The sequence below is a fragment of the Pseudophryne corroboree genome, chromosome 6, assembly GCF_028390025.1.
Source record: "Pseudophryne corroboree isolate aPseCor3 chromosome 6, aPseCor3.hap2, whole genome shotgun sequence".
NCBI classification, from domain to species: Eukaryota; Metazoa; Chordata; class Amphibia; order Anura; family Myobatrachidae; genus Pseudophryne; species Pseudophryne corroboree.
This window is the reverse complement of record NC_086449.1, coordinates 81,877,502-81,899,902: the sequence shown is the minus strand read 5'-3', so window position 1 is coordinate 81,899,902 and position 22,401 is coordinate 81,877,502. Positions and strand designations below refer to the sequence as shown.

General features: G+C 47.4%; 1 protein-coding gene across 1 annotated transcript in view; it reads right to left on the bottom strand.

The window, feature by feature from the left end:
- LOC134936364 (3',5'-cyclic-AMP phosphodiesterase 4B-like) overlaps positions 1-20,475 on the bottom strand; it is a 943,065-nt gene extending 922,590 nt beyond the window's left edge. Inside the window, exon 1 of the mRNA XM_063931373.1 lies at positions 20,395-20,475. The gene's annotated coding sequence lies outside the window, so the exon portion shown is untranslated. The remainder of the gene's footprint in view (positions 1-20,394) is intronic.
- Positions 20,476-22,401: the final 1,926 nt, after the last annotated feature.

Below are 22,401 nucleotides of genomic sequence, written 5' to 3'. Positions count from 1 at the left end.
GCGTCCACACGTGCCTCCTGCCTGCCGTCCAAATCCTGCATGAGGAAAACCTACATTCGGCCATCTCTGCTGCGACCCAGTTGCGGTTCCTCTTCCCGGTCACCGGAAGAAACCCTGAGTCCACAACACTCCCAAACCAGGTCAGTGATAGTATACTCAGGCCACATGGACCCGGGGGATCGGAACACGGACTGAAGTGCCATCCAGAATCTGGCTTCCCGAGTGCAAAGTCAGGAAGCAGCACAGGGCCAGGTGATGCAGTACCTCCAGGAGATGTCCGGTCGTTTGGATCAGATCCAAGCATCCTTAGCTTCTGAATTCCGGCCCCACCTCCCGTAGCCGCACCAGTTGCCGCCCCCAGCAATGTTCAACCATCGGCTGATCTCAGTCCGCGCCTTCAACTTCCTACTCCTTCCCGTTATAATGGGAATCCAAGAAATTGTCGAGGTTTCTTAAACCAATGCGAAGTTCATTTTGAGCTACTCGCACATAATTTTCCCACAGACCGGTCCAAAGTGGCATATATTATTTCTTTGCTTGAAGGATCTGCATTGGATTGGGTGTCTCCACTATGGGAACGATCTGATTCACTAGTTTCCAATTACTCTGAATTCATCACGTCTTTTCGAAGAATTTTCGACGAGCCCGGCAGGATGACCACGGCCTCTTCTGACTTGCTGCGCATCCGTCATGGCTCCCGATCCGTGGGTCAGTACGTGGTTCATTTTCAGACCATTGCTTCTGAACTTCACTGGAATAATGACGCCCTGAGAGCTGCTTTCTGGAACGGTCTCTCTGATCGCCTGAAGGATGAGTTGGTCACCAGGGAACTCCCGGATTCATTGGAGGAATTAACCTCTCTCTGCGTCAAGGTGGATCTCCGGATGCAGGAACGTGGAGGTGAACGTAGTCGATCGGATCGTTCCAGGTTCCGGCTTCCTCCCTCTAGGCAAGCGGTAGTACCAAGTCCGGACGAACCCATGCAGATTTAACCGGTCCCGATTGTCTCCGGAAGAACGACAGCGTCGTTGTGAGGGCAAACTCTGTCTGTACTGCGGAGCCGCAGATCACTTCATTAAATCCTGCAAATCCCGTCCAGGAAACGGGCAGGCCTAGCTTGTTCCGGATGAGTCAAGTTGGGGGTCACGACCAAATCTTCTCCGACTTTGGATTGTTTGCTTACTGTGTCTTTAATCACCAAGTCAATCTCCAAGTGTTGTTCTTCTTCCTGTGTCCAAAGCATGGATTTAAAGGTACGGCCTATCGAGCGGCCTATTTCTTTGACGGCTATCAATGGTACAAGAATATCCAAGGGTCTCATAACGTGGCGCACGGAACCAGTTAAGCTGCAGGTCGGAGCTCTACATCAGGAATGTCTGGAATTTTTGGTGATTCCGGAAATGCATCACGATCTGGTTCTCGGAATGCCTTGGCTCAAAATTCATAATCCCCACATCGATTGGAAGTCTTCTCAAATTCTGTCTTGGAGTTCTTTTTGTCACGCTAACTGTCTCACTCCTGTCTGTCCGCTCCGTGCTAAGTCGGATGAAGAACTTATTCCGGAGACGTATCAAGAGTTCAAGGATGTGTTTTCGGAACAGGCGGCTGACCAGTTACCACCCCGTAGGCCTTGGGACTGCCCCATTAAGCATTTTTCGGGGAAAATGCCGCCCCGTGGCCGCACATATCCTCTGTCACTTCCTGAGACTCAAGCTATGTCGGACTATATTAAGTCCAATCTTCTCAGGGGATTCATTCGCCCCTCTATCTCCCCGGCTGGAGCAGGCTTCTTTTTCGTGAAGAAGAAGGACGGGGGGTTAAGACCATGTATCGATTACCGCGGCCTAAACGATATCACCATCAAGAATAAGTACCCCTTGCCACTAATCACAGAGTTATTTGATAGGGTTCGTGGCGCCCATGTTTTCTCCAAGCTCGATTTGAAGGGAGCCTATAATCTTATACGCATCCGAGAAGGGGATGAATGGAAGACCGCCTTCAATACCAGGGATGGGCATTATGAATATCTGGTGATGCCGTTCGGCCTTAGTAATGCCCCTGCCGTCTTCCAGGGATTCGTCAATGAAATCTTCTGAGACATGTTATATCGAAGCGTTGTGGTATATTTAGACGACATACTGATTTTTTCCAAAGATCTTGCCGAACACAGGACACAGGTCAAAGAAGTGCTCCACCGTTTACGAAAGAATCATCTCTACGCTAAGATCTCCAAATGTACTTTCGAAGTAACATCAATTCCGTTCCTCGGTTATATCATCTCGGGGACGGAGCTTCGCATGGACCCGGAGAAACTCTCCGCCATTCGTGACTGGTCTCAACCCCTCTCTTTGAAAGCCGTACAAAGATTCCTGGGCTTTGCGAATTATTACAGGAAATTCATTAGGGGCTTCTCCATCATAGTTGCACCCATTACCGCCTTGACCAGGAAGGGCTCCAACCCGGGTTTGTGGTCTCCCGAAGCCATGGGAGCCTTCACATACTTGAAATCAGCTTTTATGTCAGCCCCGGTCCTCCAACAACCAAATTTCGAAGAACCTTTTTTCCTGGAGGTTGATGCGTCCTCGGTCGGAGTCGGAGCCGTTCTCTCCCAGTACTCTTCGGATAAGAAATTGCATCCGTGTGGCTTCCACTCTCGTAAGTTCTCTCCGGCCGAACGGAATTATGCTATTGGTGATCAAGAACTTTTGGCAATAAAATCTGCTTTGGAGGAGTGGAGGTATCTTTTAGAAGGGGCCAAACATGTGATTACTATTTACACCGATCACAAAAATTTGTTGTACATCAAAACCGCACAGTGTTTGAATCCTCGCCAAGCTAGATGGGCGCTTTTCTTCACTCGATTTTCTTTTGTTATCAAGTACCGGGCCGGGACTTTCAATACTAAAGCTGATGCGCTCTCTTGTTCACAAACTCCCACAGATGAAGAAGATTCTTTTGAGCGGAGTTTAATTCTGAATCCAATTTCTGTTTCCGCTGCTTCGGCTACTCCGGGTCCTCCCCTTGGAAGAATGTCTGTATCAACTAAATTCCGGCCGAAAAAACTGCAGTGGGCCCATATCTCCAAGTTCTCTGGTCATCCCGGCACCCAGAAGATGTTCAAGTTTCTGCAAAGATATTACTGGTGGGACACCATGAGGAAGGATGTACAGGATTACGTTAATTCTTGCCCACAGTGTACGCAGCATAAATCTCCTCGTCTGCCTCCTACCGGGTTGCTTCGTTCTCTGCCCATTCCTATGAAACCCTGGACTCATATTTCCATGGACTTCATTACCGAGTTGCCCTGTTCCAAGGGTTACAATACCATCTGGGTGATTGTCGACCGTTTTTCTAAGATGGCGCACTTCGTTCCATTGACAGGTCTGCCGACAGCTCCCAAATTGGCTCTACTATTCGTCCGGGAACACTTTAGGTTGCATGGTTTACCTCAAGAAATAGTCTCTGATCGAGGGGTACAGTTCACCGCAAGGTTTTGGAGAGCCCTCTGCTCAGCCTTACAAATTAAACTTAAATTTTCGTCTGCCTATCATCCCCAAACGAATGGACAAACGGAACGAGTCAACCAAGATTTAGAGACTTTCCTCCGCCTTTATCTCTCCCCTTCACAGGACAACTGGGTGGAGTTGTTACCTTGGGCGGAGTTTGCCCATAACCATTAATTTCATTCATCCACTGGCGAGTCTCCGTTCTTCATCAACTATGGGTTCCACCCACGAGTTCCGGAATTGACAATTCTTCCGACAGAAGAGGTACCAGCTGTGACGTCCACTTTACTACACTTCAGACAAATTTGGAGTAAGATTCATGCTAGTCTTAAAAAGGTTTCTGTCCGATACAAGTTCTTCACGGATAAGAAACGGCGAGCCGCTCCTCAATACAAGGTTGGTGATAGGGTATGGCTTTCCACACGTAATCTCCGGATAAGGGTAGCCACTATGAAGTTTGCCCCAAGGTTCATCGGTCCTTATCCTGTGCTACAAGTCCTGAATCCTGTGGTCTGTAAGTTGGGTTTACCTTCTCACCTACGTATACCAAATGCCTTCCATGTTTCTCTTCTTCGACCTCTCATCCTTAATCGTTTTCATTCAAAGTCTTCTAGCCCCACCTCAGTAGAAACTGAAACCGGAACAGACTTCGAGATCAAAACTATTCTGGACTCTCGTTACCATCATAAGAATCTGCAATATCTGGTAGAGTGGAAAGGTTTTGGTCCTGAGGAGAGAAGTTGGATAAAGGCTTCTGAGGTCTCAGCTCCTCGTCTAATCCGGATTTTCCATTCTAGACACCCTACGAAACCAGGAAAGTGTCCAGGGGCCACTCCTAGAGGAGGGGGTACTGTCATGCCGCCGCCGCGGCCACCATACTTACCCCTCCGGGCGCGCTGGGTCTCCGTGCGGCTGTCCTCGCTGGCGGTTCCCGGCTCCCGGCGCTCCGTCCGGCCAGCATGAGTGTGGACGTCGCGGGTACGCCCGGCGTCCACGGAAGGTGCGGGTGACGTCATCAGTACTTCCCTCCAATCAGGCACTGGCGGGAAGTTCAAATTCAGACGCCGGGCAGAGCTCCAGCGCCTGAGTATCATCTATTCTCCCAAGAGTTGTGATCTCCAGTGCTCCCGTATCCATGTAGTCTCCAGCCTTCTCAGCGTCTCCAAGTGCCTCAGCGTCTCCGAGCACCTCAGTGCCTCCAAGCACCTCAGCGTCTCCAAGCGCCTCAGCGCCTCCAAGCACCTCAGTGCCTCCAAGCATCTCAGCGTTTCCAAGTGCCTCAGTGCCTCCAAGAGCCTCAGCGCCTCCAAGCACCTCAGTACCTCCAAGCACCTAAGCATCTCCAAGCGCCTCAGTGCCTCCAAGCACCTCAGTGCATCCAAGCATCTCAGCGTTTCCAAGCACCTCAGCGCCTCCAAGCACCTCAGTGCCTCCAAGCATCTCAGCGTTTCCAAGCGCCTCAGTGCCTCCAAGCACCCCAGCGTCTCCAAGCGCCTCAGTGCCTCCAAGAACCTCAGTGCCTCCAAGCATCTCAGCGTCTCCAAGCGCCTCAGCGCCTCCAAGTACCTCAGTGCCTCCAAGCGCCTCAGCGCCGCCAAGTATCTCAGTGCCTCTAAGCACCTCAGTGCTTCCAAGCACCCCAGTGCCTCCAAGCACCTCAGTGCCTCCAGCACCTCAGTATCGCTCTCAGCGAGCTTACGGTACTCTTCACCAATTCATCAGCGCCTTTTCAAGTCTTGTCTTTCAGGAGACCTCCAGCGTCCACACGTGCCTCCTGCCTGCCGTCCAAATCCTGCATGAGGAAAACCTACATTCGGCCATCTCTGCTGCGACCCAGTTGCGGTTCCTCTTCCCGGTCACCGGAAGAAACCCCGAGTCCACAACACTCCCAAACCAGGTCAGTGATAGAACTGCAATATGTGTACTTAAGATTGGCCAAACAAAATTTTTCCCCAAAAATGTTATTCTACATTGTACTGCCTCTTTAAAGCCAAATACTCCGACAGTGAATCACATATAAATGTATTCTGAGTTGGACTGACCCACAGGGGAACCCTCGGTGGGCCCCACTGCCTAGGGCCCCACCTCCTCCTCTAAGGATCAGGTTCCAGACTCTGCACTTGAATTAGACATAAAAGATATGTTACCTTATACTGCACAGAACCATGGTATATTTTTTACAGTAAATTGGTGTTATTAGTCTGGTACATTGCATGCACTATCAGTATTAGATTATGCATATCTCCCAACATCTGGAGACTTGAAAGAGGTACCCTATGCGCGGCATGGCCTGATCAAATGGGGCGTGGCTTTGTGTGAATGACGCGATCACGAGCTACGTCTCCCATTTCCATCACAGTGAGGGCTGATAGCCCTGCCCCCAGTCCCTCTGGCTCACTGGAATTGACATCCATTCACCACTGCTCTGCCTTGAACTGAGCAGAGCAGCGAGTGATAGGTAGCCTCCCAACTGCCCCACCGCAGGACACTGCGGCCCGTGGAAGGGACAGCGGGACAGACCCCAAAAAAAGGGACTGTCCCATGAAATTCGGGACAGTTGGGAGGTATGGATTATGACTCAAGTCTTATGCAAAAATTATGATTATTGCCACTTTAACTGAGTCCTTCTCAGTCACTAAATTAGACAGGGTTGTCTTGTCTCCTATCTCCACTGATATTTAAACTGTCTTTTTTTGGCTACAGCAATTAGGACAAACCTAGATGTTGGCAGAGTGAAGGTAGGTACTGCAGTACACAAGCCTGTATTATATGTGGATGACCTCCTGGCCACAATTTCCAGTCCTATTGTGTCACTTCCTGTGCTCTACACAAAGTTCCACACAATTGGGTTATTCTCAACATTAAAATCATTTATTTGAAATTTAGCAGTAATTCTTGTCTATTGTTCCCTAGTGATATTCTGAAGGACGAAGCGCATTGGAACTGCCACCTGGTCCCCTCTAAACGGACAGATAAGCCTATACATTTTTAATCTTGTATGTGTGGTTTTTAGCCATTGTAGTTCACTTTCAAATTAAACCTCTGTTTTTTAACCTTTTATTATCCATGTCTGTGGAATTATACTGTGTGGGAGTAATATTTTCCTAAGGAGGTTATATGCAACTCAGTCTTGACATTTTGAAGTGTATATATATTAGGGAATATTAGGTGTCGTAGGCATTTAATTTAATTTATTAATTTCTTTATTTTTTTATAATTAATTAATTTTCTATATCCAATAGTGATGATGTATATGAATTACTAGACTTAGGGAGCTATGGCTATATAGCAATCCACTATGGGATACTTATGAAACCTTTAGAGAGCCATTTAGTAATTTGATATTTACCAACAAGTATGAATCTGTATGAAATTCCTGTAAAGGGGAGGTCAATATTAAACTAATTGCTTGGTGTAACACTTCTATCCACAACTACACCACACTGGCTATGCATATCCTCGTCTGATCTTGGAAGCTACTGTAAGCAGCTTTGGGCCTGGCCAGTACTTAGATGGGAGACCACCAGGGAATACTAGGTGTTATAGTCAATGAGTCAATTCGTTCATTTATTTATTTATATCTAATAGTGATGTATATTAATTACCAGATTTAGGAAGCTATGGTTATATAGTTTTTTACTATAGGATACTTATAAAATCTTAGGGGAACCATCCAGTAATTTGGCATACATATACTGATCCCTCAATTAAGTACTGTATGGGATATTTATTATATCATTTGAGGGTTTCTGTAATATCATGTAATACATTCTTTGACAAACATTAGGCTTCCGGGGCAGTTGGTAAGCAACCTTCCCCATGTAATAAGTCACAATAAAAGTGATCAATGTCACGTGATAATAACAAACCAGGTTGTATTGCGCCGTTTGAATGACGGCGGCGGGCTGGGGGATTTTCGTGTAGGATTCTTGTGATCTGGACGGCAAATGTCCTTTGTTTTATTTGTGCACTAGGAAGATATTATTTAGTTATATACACTGGTACTATTAGGTCCCACCCCCCTCCAAATAAGGATTGAATCACCTTATGTGTCAATCACTGTGGGATGCACAATAGCACTATGGGTATATGCTGGGCATCATGGGAGATTACAGTGGCGCACCCAGGGGGGTTTCCGAACACCCATAAACCCCCCTCCACTAAAAAAAAAGCTGCATGAGTATTATTAATGGCTGTCTAGCGTTCTCTGCAGCCTGCTGTCTTCCTGGTGGAACTTGTAAGTGCAATAAAAGTTTACTTTATTTTAATTATAGTACATATATATCCATGTGCATACATATATACATGCATATAAACACACACACACACACACACACATGATATATATATACATGTGTATATATATGTGTACTGTATGTGTGTGTACACACACATATATATATATATATATATGTATGCATGTTTAATATGCTATGTATATGTGTGTGTGTGTGTGTGTGTGTGTGTGTGTGTGTGTGTGTATGTATATATATATATGTGTGTAGATATATGCAGCGGTCAGGCTCGGCACTCCTTATGGGGAAGGATTACTTGCTGTGGTGCCATCTGAGGATGTGTGGAGTCCTTTGTATAGCATGGGAAGCAGAGGCACTCAACAGTCTGATGAAGCAAATGTATAGCCTTTATTACGGTCCTATGCCGTTTCAGGGTAATCCCCCGTCTTCAGGGACAAGCGTAGATATATGTATATATATATATATATGTATATATATATATCCACACACACAGACACACTAGTTTTACGGAACCAGCATATACTGGGTCACCTCAGTCCCCACCCCCGTGATTGGCTCCGCCCAGTTCTGGAAACCCCCCCATGCAAATCCTGCGTTTGCCACTGGATTATACTAATTAGGGTTTATAAATTTAACTAAAGGATTTTTGGGCACCAACTTAGTTATGGTTTAATTATGGGTTATGCAATTCTCACTTATAATTGTTGACAAGGCAAATTAATGCTAATGGTATTTTTAAAACATTACTTTTCCACCTATAAGTGCAGGAAGAAATTATGTCACGACTTAATTTCAAATAAATAGGAGGTATAGTGCCAGTGTCAGACTGGGGCATGTATGGCCCACCGGGGGAATGCAGTGGTAGGGGCCCATGTTTAGGGGTGTGGTCAGTCTGCAGAGGGGGTGTGGCCTGCCACCTCATTGGTTTGACTAACCAATGAGAGTGCGATGTCTGGGCCCCTTCAGAAATACACAGGGCCGTCTTTTCGTATGGGCTCAATGGGCTCTTGCCCAAGGGCCCCAGGAGTATAAGGGCCCTCAGCGGATAGCTGAGGGTCCCCTCTTTCCAGGGGTACCAGATTTTTGAAAATCGGCCCTGGGGAACCGGAGATATCTGACTTGAAAGCAGTGGTCCCCATCCAAGCCTGTTAATTGCTCTTCCCAGCCTGATATCTCTGGTTCTGTCTGACTTAGAATATTTCTGAAGATATAAACCAAAAGCTGTGACTCTCCACTTTTGGTGGACACTGGCAGCTTGTCTCTACTATGCCCAGAACTAGAGATATCAGCCTTCAAGCAGCTGGTCCCTGCTCCAGATCCACACTCCTGGTATGCAGTTTTATATTTTCGTTGGTGAATTGCTCTGGCTCCTGAACTCTGATCCCAAAGTACCCAGAACCTTCTGAAAGGTGGGACTCTCTAGTTTTTTATCCCATTCGAAGCTAAGAAATATATTTTCAGGAACTTGAGATATCTGCAGTCAAGCAAGCTGCCCTCCCACCGGAAAATGATAACTATTAAGCCCACTCCACTATCCACCCCTCCCCTATGTATTAAACACCCCCTACCACCCTGGAAGTCATGTACAAGGGCTTCTTCATTCAGCCCAATGCCCCCTTCTACAGTTTAGTTCCATCTGTGCAGTAAAGGAGTAATTAGCAGAAATGACTGCTCCAGGTCCTACATGCTGAGCGGAAGATAGAACGCCCCCTACCGCCCGCGGGACATCAAAGCTGCCGCTGATAGCACCCCCACCCCTACTGCTGGAAGATGGGTAGGGGGCCCAGTGCATTGCTGTGCCCAGGGGCCTACACTGCTGTTAAGACGGCTCTGGAAATACATACAGTAAATTCAGCTGCTGCTGCATGCATGATAATGTACCAGATTAATAACAGATTAATAACAGCAATGCACTGTAGAAAATACACCATAGTCCAGTATAAGGTAACATATGTATAATGTATAATTCAAGTGCACAGTCTGGAACCTGATCCTTAGAGCAGGAGGTGGGCCCCCATGCAGTGGGGCCCACCGGTGGCTTCCCCTGTACCCCTGTGGGCCAGTCCAAGCCTGAATAGTGCGCTCCATATCACACACATGATACTTGGATGCACTGCTCATTTCACTAGATGGTAAGCATATGTTTTAGGTTTTGTAGTCTAACAGGACATGTTGTGTTAATATTTTCAGGCTATATTGGGTAATTTTGACCTCATTTATACTCATTATACACTCTGCATTTTCTATGTCAACACTAAATGTAAACTGTATTGACTATAATAATTTATGGTAATCTCAAAGACTAACCAATTTAGAGATTAGTAGTATTAATTATGGAGGTAATAGCTATATAGCAATCAACTATATGATACTTATAAAACCTTTAGAGAGCAGTTTAGTAATGTGGTATTTACCAACAAATATGAATCCGGAGAGAAATTCCTGTAAAAGGGAGGCTAATATTAAACTAATTGCTTGGTGGAGCATTTCTTTCTGCAACTACACCACACTAGATATGCATATCCTTGTCTGACTTTGGAAGCAAAGCAGCTTTGGGCCTGGCTGGCACCTGGATGGGTGACCACCAGGGAACACTATGCGTGGTAGGCAAAGAGTCAATTAAGTTATTTGTCTATATCTAATAGTGATGTATATTAATTATCAGATTTAGGGAGCTATGGCTATATAACAACTTATTACGGCATACTTAAATGTTGTTACGACTTAATTTCAAAAAAATAGGAGGGATAGTGCACCCCACATCATACACATGATATTTGGTTGCACTGCTCATTTTCACTAGATGAGAAGCACATGATTTAGGTTTGTAGTCTAATAGGATGTGTCACACGCCATAGGCGGCGTTCACCGTGCTTACCCCTGCGTGCCTGCTGGTCTGTGTTGCGGCCTCCGCCTTCGATGGTCCACGGGCTCCGGCGCCTGGCTGGCGCGGCTCCCGGCGGTTCCCCGGGGCAGGGGCTCCGCCATGACACCCGGCATCACATGGGCAACGAGCAGTTGACGTCATCAGACTGTTCCGCCAATCCAGCGGAGGCGGGAGATTCAAAGGCAGACGCCGGGCAGCGCCTCGGCGCCTGAGAATCGTCTTTTCCCCTGAAGTAGATGCCAGTGCTCTTGTTCCTGGCGACTCTCTCTGCAGTCGTACCCCAGTGTCTCCGGCACTTCCAGGTGCCAGTTGCTGCACAGTTCCAGCGTATACAGCGGCTGGTGTGTTCCTCTGCAATCCAGTCACCAGTGCTTCTTGGAGTCAGCGTGGGCTGCGGGCTAAACGCCGCTCTCAAGTTCTACAAGTCTTCAGTGTCTTTAAACACCGCTCTCAAGTTCTACAAGTCTTCAGTGTCTTTAAACACCGCTCTCAAGTTCTACAAGTCATCTGTGTCTTTAAACACTGCTCTCAAGTTCTACAAGTCATCTGTGTCTTTAAACACCGCTCTCAAGTTCTACAAGTCATCTGTGTCTTTAAACACCGCTCTCAAGTTCTACAAGTCATCTGTGTCTTTAAACACCGCTCTCAAGTTCTACAAGTCATCTGTGTCTTTAAACACCGTTCTCAAATTCTACAAGTCATCAGTGTCTTTAACCACCGCTCCCAAGTTCTACAGTGTCTTTAATCATCGCTCTCAAGTCATACAAATCATCAGTGTCTTTAACCACCGCTCACAAGTTCTATAAATCATCAGTATCTTTAGTCACCGCTCTCAAGTCATACAAATCATCAGCAACCACCGCTCACAAGTGTTTCAAATCATCAAAATCTTTAACCACCGTTCACCAGTTCTTCAAATCATCAGTATTTTTTCAAAACATCACTCACAAGTTCTTCAGTCACCATTATCTTGTACCAACACTCACAAGTACTTTCTTTTCCTGGAATCTTTAACATTGCTTACAAGTTCTCCTATAGGCCTGGACATTCCCCCCATGTGACATTGTGTTGCTCCCTTCCTGCAATAAAGTTCTTTAATATTTTCACCAAGCTTTACTGTCAGAGTCCTGTATGAGGAAGACCTATATCAAACCATCCCTGTTCCGACTCAACTGTGGTTCCTCTCCCCTACCATCGGGAGAATCCCCGGGTTCACAACACCCCCAACCTAGGTCAGTGACAGGATGTACTGTGTTAATATCTTCAGGCTACATTGGTTAATTTTTACCTCACTTATATTCATTATATATTCTGTATTTTTTATGTTAATACTAAGAGTAAATTGTGCTGACCATAATTTATGGTAATCTCAAATACTAACCAGTTTAGAGGTTATTATTGTGGATGGAGTTACTTTATGGTCAGCATTTGTCTTCCGGAGTTCTAGTCGTTTACGGATATGTTATATAACATATTCTCTATGCTAATGATTATGTCCGATATTGGGTAAACATCAATGTATGTAAACATAGGGTCTATTTCATGTATCTAATTGGTAGTGTTTATTATATATTTAGTGTGATGAATATTTGAATACTGATTACGTCTAATGGTATTCATTTGGTTGAATGAATCAGAGTTTTTCCTGTGAACCTTTCTCACGATTGTGACGTCCTACGTATCATATGCCTTTTGTAGACACAATCAGGTATGTAACCTGGGAGGGAATGAACCAGCCTCCTTAATAAAATGCGTTATTTATATTAATTATGTAAAAATGGGTATATATATATATATATATATATTTTTTTTATTTTTTTTTTGGATAGGCAACAATACTCGCCTTTTCAGCTGCGTGAGGACTGTTTGATGGAAAATATTGTCTAGAAACATCGCCTTAGGAACACATATTTTTGATGACTGTGTGTGCTTCCCTGTATTGTACATTGTCCGCCATTTGAACTTGTTTTCTCCTCGTCTGTACATCTATAGCCTGTATATGTCTGTGTTGTTCCAATTGTTATATATTTGTATATGCAATTTTTTATGATGTCCTAAAGAGTTCTGTGCTCTAATATTATAGATACACCCCTGATGAAGTCTATCTTATGAAACGCGTTGGGTATTCTATTATGCTTTGATGTAACCTCCAACCTGTATCATTGGAAGGAGGATCTCATGAAAGAAGCAATCTGTTCATCTATGAGAAATCAAACCTCCATGTTATGGGAGGAGGCTGTCATCTGTTAATGCATCTAAGGATATAAGGACATAACTGATATTTTAGCAATGTTTTAATAAAAAATCTGTATATTGGAACTCACTGTGGGCGGGATGTACTAATGTACATCGCCGCCCATCGCCGCCCTGCGCCACGATAAGAGCTGTCCTACGCGATGCGCAGCGGCAGCCTGACTTCCGGGATTCGGCCCCAGGAGTCAGTCTGCGCATGCGCGGGGTGACGGGGGCGGCCGCAGGGCATGCTGGGAGGGATCCGATCGGATCCCTCACACAGCGCCGCGGAGAGAAGCCCATAGGCTTCTATGGACCTGCCGGCCGGGGGTTAGTACATCAAAAAAATGCGGTAAACAGGGAGTTTACCGCATTTTCCGCTTAGTACATCCCGCCCTGTATTTTTTGCTCTCTGTTAGATATATTGAAAGAGATACTAACATAAGAGGGGTCAGGAGTATACCTCCCCTAGGGCACTAATTTCACTATTGTTGTGTTTGTTGTGTGTTTTGGTTCTGACTAGCAGAGAACCTAGTGTAATAAGGCAGCCCACAAATCCTTATTCACATATTTTTTAATATAGCGCAATAAGATAGATTGTGTTATATATCAGTCAATAAGGAAGCGGCACTTACAGGCCTCCTTAACCACTTGCCTGCGACCATGCCTGCAAGTGTCTTATCTGACCTGGTCATACAGGATGCGGCCAGTCAGAGTGTTAGCGGTGGCGGGGAAGGGAAACTTCCCTCCGCTGCTGCTGTTGTAAGAGGCACGGGGGTGGGTCCCTGGGGAAGGAATACGGAGCGCTCACTTACCAGGCCTACGTACCTCACGCCTCCCGTCCTCCACCTTCAGTCCGTTGAGGTAGCTCAGACGATACTGGCACACGTCCAGGCACGGAGAACTTCCTGGGTCAGCTGAAAAGAATAAGGGACACACTACGCAGGGGTGGCCTACACTGGGCTCAGTGAAGGGTCATCATTGGCACTTGTGGCCTCAGACTGGGTGCCCCCGTAGTGGTGCGAAGCACTAGGGGCGACCCTGAACGAAAACGCCCAAAGGGGAGGTGGGGGAGGGGGCAACATACACCACAAACACACACAAAACACCTTTATGCTCACCAGCTATAGACTCGGCTTCCGCCAGACGACTGGCCCTTCTTCTTTGCTCCTGTAAGAGAACACACAACACAGCCCACAGGACGTGGCGCTGCTTACGCTTTATGACGGAGAGACACTTATACAGAGGTTATAGCACAACACCGTAATACTGTTTCAACCTTGTGGTACTCACCAACGCGTACTTCCGACAGCCTACCTTTGATGGGGGCCTGGCTGTGGGGAAAACTGAGAACTCATCACACATGCGGCGTAGCGCCCACTTATGCGAACCGCGGCCTAGCGCCCGCCTTAAGAAACCTGCGGCCTACCGCCGACTTCAGCAACCTGCGGTGTAGCGCAGACTTCAGCAACCTGCGGCGTAGCGCCGACTTCAGCAACCTGCGGCCTAGCGCAGACTTCAGCAACCTGCGGCCTAGCGCCGACTTCAGCAACCTGCGGCCTAGCGCCGACTTCAGCAACCTAGCGTTGGGCCTCCTTGCCCTGGATGCCCCTTGCCTATGTCTGCCTATCTGTGGGGGGATAATGGGGGCCTAACGCCCTCTGCTGCTCAGGCCTAGTGCCTGTTTTTGCCCCACGGGCCTAGTGCCCGAATCCCTGGTGGTCTAGGGGGCAAGAGGGGCTACCATCTAGAACTGCCCCCCCCACGGGCCTAGTGCCCGCCTAATGCACCTCAGGCCTGGTGGGCCTAATGCCCCCTTTGGTCCCCCGGGCCTAGCGCCCGCCTAATGCACCTCAGGCCTAGTGCCTGCCATGCCCCACGGGCCTAGTGCCCGAATCCCTGGTGGTCTAGGGGGAAAGGGGGGGGGGGGGGGCGCCACCTGCACTTACTTGTTCAAAGGGCAACGGCTGGACCAAGCCTGGTCCGGCCACGCCCACCGTGTTGTTTTTGCCGGAGGCGGGATGGCTCCCACCACCTCCGGGCTTACTGGAGACTTCATCTGGGCAGCGGTGGCCTATGCAAGCTCTTTTGCGTTACACACCGCTGGCCCAGGGCTTCCGACGTCTTCACCCGGCGGGCGGCGGCGTGTAGCAGCTCTTTCGCACGTGCCGCCGCCCTCCAGGACTTCCGGCGCCGTCTTCTGGGTTCCGTCTTCGGGAGCTCTTCTCTGCTCCCTCCCGGCCGACGAATCTGAGCCCTCGCGCCCGGCGCTGGCTAATACAAACCAGTGCCAGGGGGTGGGGCTATGACGTGGCGAGCCGGGATTGGCTCGCCGCCGCCACTCCTGATTGGCCACCAGTTCGCGAGCCGTGATTGGCTCGCGGCTGGAGCCAAATTCAAAATGCCGCGCGGCAATTGGCGGGGTCTGCGTCCCGGAGGATGCAGGCCCGCCGCCATCACCCGCGTGGAGCGGCGGTGGATATGCACCGCCGCCCCCACGCCCGCTGCCGAACTCTGCATTCAGCTGGGCAGGTGGAGACTGGACCAGGTCCGGTCCCCAGCGCTGCCCGGAGCTAGTGCGACCTCCAGCCCCATGGGATGGCGCCGAGCCATCCCAGGTAAGGAGGGAGGTGCAGGCTAGTAGCAGGGCCAGTGACCGCATGAGTACACTGGCCCTTGCTACACTGTCAGAGGGACCGGAAGGTCCCTCTGCCTCCCTGCACTCTCCCCTACTGATTGCCCTGCTGCCGATCACTGCTGATCGGTCAGCACGGCAGGATCCCCCCTCCAGCGGTTGCAGACAATGGCAGCTGCTGGGGAGTGTAAATTAACCCTCCCAAGCCACCCCCAGACCCCCCCCCTGTATACCTGGAGGCTGTCCCGACTTTCAAAATAAAAGCCGCGATGTTCCCAATCGATGTTTGGAAAAAATTAAAAAATATTTTTTCATTTTTTTTTAAACTAAAATCATCTGGGATAGGGTTAAATTCATGTTCTTCACCTAATTCACTCATAAAACCCCCTGATAATTTAGGAGCGGTTTTTGGCGAAATAAATCATCAGTTAAGTGGTTAATCAGATCACAATCTGGAACCGATCTGCATCTTAGCTGGAGACTCCATGATGCAGCTTTACACAAGTCAACGTTTCAGTTTATTTAAAATTTCGTCCAGGACTCATGACACACACACACACACACACACACACACACACACACACACACACACACACACACACACACACACACACACGTTGTGTGTCCTGACCAAATTGTAAACAATAAAATGAATTGTTGACTTATGTAAAGCTGCATCATGGAGTGTCCAGCTAAGATGCAGATCTGTTCCAGATTGTGATCTGATTAAGGAGACCTGTGAGTGCCGCTTTCCTATTGACTGCTATTTCTGCATTATTGAAAGCACCTAAGCATATTCCTTTGGTTGACTGATGGTGATGCCAACCAATCAGCAGCTGGCACCACTAAGCCAATAGATGGAAGAGGTCCATCCTTCCTGAATAAAAGTCCTGGCTCCCAATGCTATTACATCTCATCTTGCAAGGTACAGTAGCATCAGGTACAGTAGCAGCTATATGTAGTGTACTATGTTTAATGGTTAATGTGCAAATAAACAATGTGCCCTGGCCTGTTGACCCCTTCCCTGCCTAGTGGGCAGCTAGTTACACCCCGTGGACATGGCTGCAAGTTACAGAATGTACATGCACTGTATCTATCTATCTATCTATCTATCTATCTATCTATCTATCTATCTATCTATCTATCTATCTATCTATCTATCTATCTATCTATATATCTATATATATATATATATATGTTAGTGAGGGCTCCCATACCTACGTTGCCATGGGCCCTCACCAGCCTTGGGGGGTGATTCCGACCTGATCGCTAGCAGGCTACTCTTAGCACTGCTGCGGTCAGGTAGTCATCGCCTACAGGCAGTGCCAGATTAAGGTCCACATGGGCCTGGAGCTGAAATTTACAAAGGGCCTAATTGTGCGCCGCCACATGGGGTGTGGCTAGTGGTGTGGGGGGGGGGGGGCATGATCAGTGGTGTGGGGGTGTGGCCTTCCTTCAGTCACCTTAATTGCCATCTCCACTTCACTTATATCAACAGTGTAATGTGAAAGTTAACAAACAAAAGGAAACCCCCTGTAAATAGCAGTGCCGCTTATACACATAATGATGCCCACGGTAGGAATGCCCCTTATACACATAATAATTCCCCGTGGCAGCAGTGCCTCTTATACACATAATAAATGTCAGTGGTAGCAGTGCCACTTACATACATGTTAACGTCCACAGTATCAATGCCGCTTATAACCATAATGCCCACATGGTATCAGTGCCGCTTATACACATAATAAATGCCCACAGTAGCAGTGCCGCTTATTCCACATACAACTGACGGAAACGCAGTTCTGCCCCGTTCTGATACACTTTAACCCCTAACAAAAAAAGGTATCAGGAATACCTAGGGAGCACAATAACAAATTTATAAAAAATGAATATTACATACACATTATGCACACAAAATAACAATATATCGTTAAAAATATATTAACTGAACAATTGAACAAGACTCCTTTTATCTTCAAATAATTAAGGTTACCCAATAAGGGTTAATGGACAGAAATCCTTAATCGATAGTATCCAATCCTAAAAAGTGTCATATAGAATTTTAGTTTCAATAGTTGTATTCCATTAAAGACTAGTTGTGCTTATTTATTCCAGCAATGTCAGTCTCTGGAGAGAGGGCGTCTGACTGTACGGTTCAAAAAGAGCGCGGTGCTACGCTCCACCTCCTAGATGTTACTCTTATCCCCACAGCATCGTGGATAAAGTACTTTGGCAGCTGCTGGCCTTCTCCATTCCTAATGTTGGTTAATAGCATCTTGGATATACAGTAACTTTGTACAGTAACTACAAACATCAAAGGTGGAGCATAGCGCTGGGACGTTACACACAGAGCCCCGGCGACCTCCTTTTGTCATCGTAAAAGTTATTCCGTTACATCATTGCTGTGGGGATACGTTTAGCATCTAGGAGGTGGAGCATAGCGCCGTGCTCTTTTTTGGGTAAATGTATGATCTGGCAATATGGGGGAGAAGCGGTATCAGCGCACATGATGTGCGCTCTACCACTTCTTCCCCATGTATGATGGCTACCGTGTGGCTATCTAAAACATAGCAGGCGGATATGCGCGGTCAATGTATAAACGGTCAGCATCGCTGACCATTCCGACACCTGCAGCTGTCGATTTGGACAGCTGCAGGTGGCGATGCCCATACACTACAGCAGGGACAGAGCTGTCCCTGCCTGTGGCGGGTGCCGTCCCCGGACTGCGCTGGGGTTCTCACCTGAGTAGCGAGTTCCTGCGCATGCACAGAGGAGCCGGCCGGGTAGGAGACGCAGCGCGTCAGCACTGAGCTGATGTGCTGTGTGCTCAGGGGAACATCGCCGGAGTGGGGAGCGCTTCAGCAGACAAGATGTTAATACATCTTGTTGATGTCCCTTCCTGCTTCGCCTCGGTAATGAGGCGACGCAGGAAGTGTTATAGCGGCATGATGCGTGCGGCTATTATACATTTACCTATTTGTGCCGTACAGTCAGGCTCCCCCCCTCTCGAGACTGACATTGCTGGAATAAATAAGCACAACTAACGTTATCAGAATACAACTGTTGAAACTAAACTTCTATTTGGCACTTTTTAGGATTGGATACCATCAATTAAGGATTTCTGTCCATAAACCCTTATTGGGTAACCTTAATGATTAGAAGATAAGAGAAGTCTTGTTCAATTGTTCATTTAATATATTTTTAATGACATACAGTAATGTTATTATGTATGCATAATGTGTATGTACTGTAATATTCATTTTTAATAAATGTTATGGCACGCCCTAAGTATTCCTATTACTTATCCCTGGCATCACAGTACTGCAGCATTACATGAGAATTCTACATACAATAATATAGCGATTGGCCAAACAGTTTTGATGCCTTGATAAGCGCTAGGTATTAATTTGTTGTTTCACTTTTATCCCTGCCTACCACCACATACACACACACATAGTACACACAACAAACACGCGCCACCACATATACACACACATACACTACACCTAGTACACACACACGCACATCACCACATATATACACACACAGTACACACACACCACATACACACACACACACACACACACACACACACACACTAGCGATACATATACACACATACAGTACACACACACCACCAGATATGCACACGCAGCACACACTAAACACACGTACCACCACATATACACACACACACACAGTACACACTACCACATATATACACGCACAGTACACACACACCACAGCCACATATACACACAAACACTACACACACCACCGCTACATATACACACGCATACAGTACACACACTCCCACAACCATATATACACAAACACACACAGTACACACACACCACCACATATAGACAAAGTACACACACACCTACAGTACACACCCACACCACTGCATATACACACTCACATTACACACACATACAGTACATACACAGTACACACACCACCACATATGAACACGTAGCGCACACTACACACACATAAAGCACCCACCCACAACCATATATACACATACACCACCACAGGGTGGTCTTCAGTATGCCGACTGTCGGGATCCCGGCGCACAGTATACCGGCGCCGGAATCCCAACAGCCGGCATACCGACACTTTTTCTCCCTCGTGGGAGTCCACGACCCCCCTGGAGGGAGAATAAAATAGCGTGGTGAGCGCAGCGAGCCCGCAAGGGGCTCATTTGCGCTCGCCACGCTGTCGGTATGCCGGCGGTCGGGCTCCCGTCGCCGGTATGCTGATCGCCGGGAGCCCGGCCGCCGGCTTACCTTACTACACCCCCACCACATATAGACACAGTACACACACCACGACATATACACACGCACACAGTACACACACCACACATAAAGCACACACCCACCCACAACCATATATGCGCACACACACACACACACACACACACACACACGTATACCACCACATATAGACACCGTACACACACATACAGTACACACACCACCACTGCATATACACACGCACAGTATACACTACATACACATACAGTACACAAACACATCACTACACACAGTACACACACCATCACATATATATATATATATACACACACGCCACTGCATATACACATGCATGTACACATGCACAGTACACGCACACACACCACCACATATACACACAGACAGTACACACACATCACCACATAGTGCATAGTGCACACTACACACAGTACACACTACACAGACATACAGTACACACAAACACACATACAGTACACACCATCACATGTATGTACATACATACACACCACTGCATATACACACCACTGCATGCACACAAACACTACACACACAAAGCAGTCGATGCTACTTATCCAGAAGCCATTGTACAACTTACAATTACCAGGCTTCATGCAGCAGCAGCAGCTCCTCGTGTAGTCTGAGGGGGCGGAGCTTGTGAGTGACAGGATCAGTCAGGACCCCGGAGAAGGAGAGACTGGGGGAGAGATGCGGCCACCACACTGCCTGCACCCGCACCGTTCTGTGGCTCTTGGTGAGAGTGCTGGCGTCGGGGCATGGGAGAGAGGACAGTCGCTGACAGTCTGTGACAGGAAAAAGTTATTTTCCTGTCATGGCTGTCAGTCTCCTGTGGGCCTGTTTGCAATGGGGGGCCTGGAGCTGTAGCTCCATCCGCCCCATTGTTAATCCGGCCCTGCCTACAGGGGAGGGGGGATTTGCTATGCAGGGCTGCAAACCGCTGTACAGAGAGCTGCACAAACAAAAGATTGTGCAGTTTCTGCACAGCTCAGGACTTACTCACCAGCTGCGATGATCTTGTCCGGAGCTGACATCAGGATCCCTCCCTAGAGACGGCTGGACATGCCTTTAAAACGGTGAGTAGACACCCCCGGCCGGCCTCTTCCTGTCATTCTTCTAGCGTTTGCTGCTGCGAACGCTTTCTTCATCCATTTCATTGCTGCACGGTGACGCCCATCGCTGGGCAGCGACACGTCTATGCATTGCCGCCAGCGCACATGCGCAGTTCTGACCCATTCGCACGGCTGCATAAAATTGCAGCATGCGAACGGGTTGGAATGAGCCCCCTAATCCAGAATGACTGGCACACAGGAGGTCAAGGCCTTGGTGACATGTCCCATAGAGTAGATATTGTAGTAGAGAGAATCCGCAAACTTCTTCATTGCTTGTAGTTTTTGGGATCTATTTAATACATTGTCTAAGTGGTAAATCACTTGGCTTGCTGAAAATATGTCTGGTTCCTAGATGACAAAATGGCTGTGTTCAACACGCTGATAACATGTATTTCTTTTTGAATAAGTTAGTTCAGTGTTTACCAAACTCCTCAAAACCTGCTAAGAGAGCTTTGAGGCATGTGGTAAACACTGAGGAGGTTATTCTGAGTGACACGCAAAGTGACTGTAGTTTAGGGCAGCCGTGGAAGCCTGATTACTATCTTATGTTAATGTGAGAGTCCGTGGCAAGGGCATAGCTATCATAGGTGCAAACAGTGCAGCTGCTATGGGGCCCAGAGCTGAGAGGGCCCACCTTCCCTGTCACAGTTACATGTGTTATATACAGGGCGTAGCTACCATAGGTGCAGGCAGTGCAGCTGCTATGGGGCCCAGAGCTGAGAGGGCCACCTTCCCTGTCAAAGTTACATGTGTTATATACATTTTTCGCCATCGGGTAGTACACGTAGGGGTCCTTTCAAACTTTTTCCTTGGCGCCTGCAATATATCTAGGTATGCCCCTGGACCTGCTCATTGTAGTATGGTATAAAATGAAATGGAGGGTATTTTAATGTTATATAATATGAAGCGGGGCACTGCAATGAGGCACAATATGAACAGGGAGCACTATATATCATAATGTGAATTGGGGATACTGTTCTGCATAATGTGTACTGGCAGCTCTGAAATGTGACATAGGGTGAACTTAAGCACTACTGCGGTTCATAAAAGAAACTAGGGCACTGCTATGGGGCATAGCATTACAGGGTGTGGATCATTAGATTGACAGTGTCTAGGTCGACAATGTTTAGGTCGACCACTATAGATCGACAGTCACTAGGTCTACAGGGTTGGAAGGTCTACAGGGTTTCTAGGTCGACATGTGCTAGGTCGACAGGTCAAAAGGTCGACATGAGTTTATTTAGTTTTTCTGTTGTTTTCTTCGTAGAGTGACCGGGAACCCCAATTAGTGCACCGTGTCCCCTCGCATGGCTCGGGTAAGGTGCCTCGCTCCGCTACCGCTTCGCTCGGCACAGATTACCGTTCCAATCGTAGTCCATGTGGATCGTTAAGTATGAAAAAGTTCAAAAAAACAAAATCAAAACAAAACTCATGTCGACCTTTTGACCTGTTGACCTAGCACATGTTTTACCTAG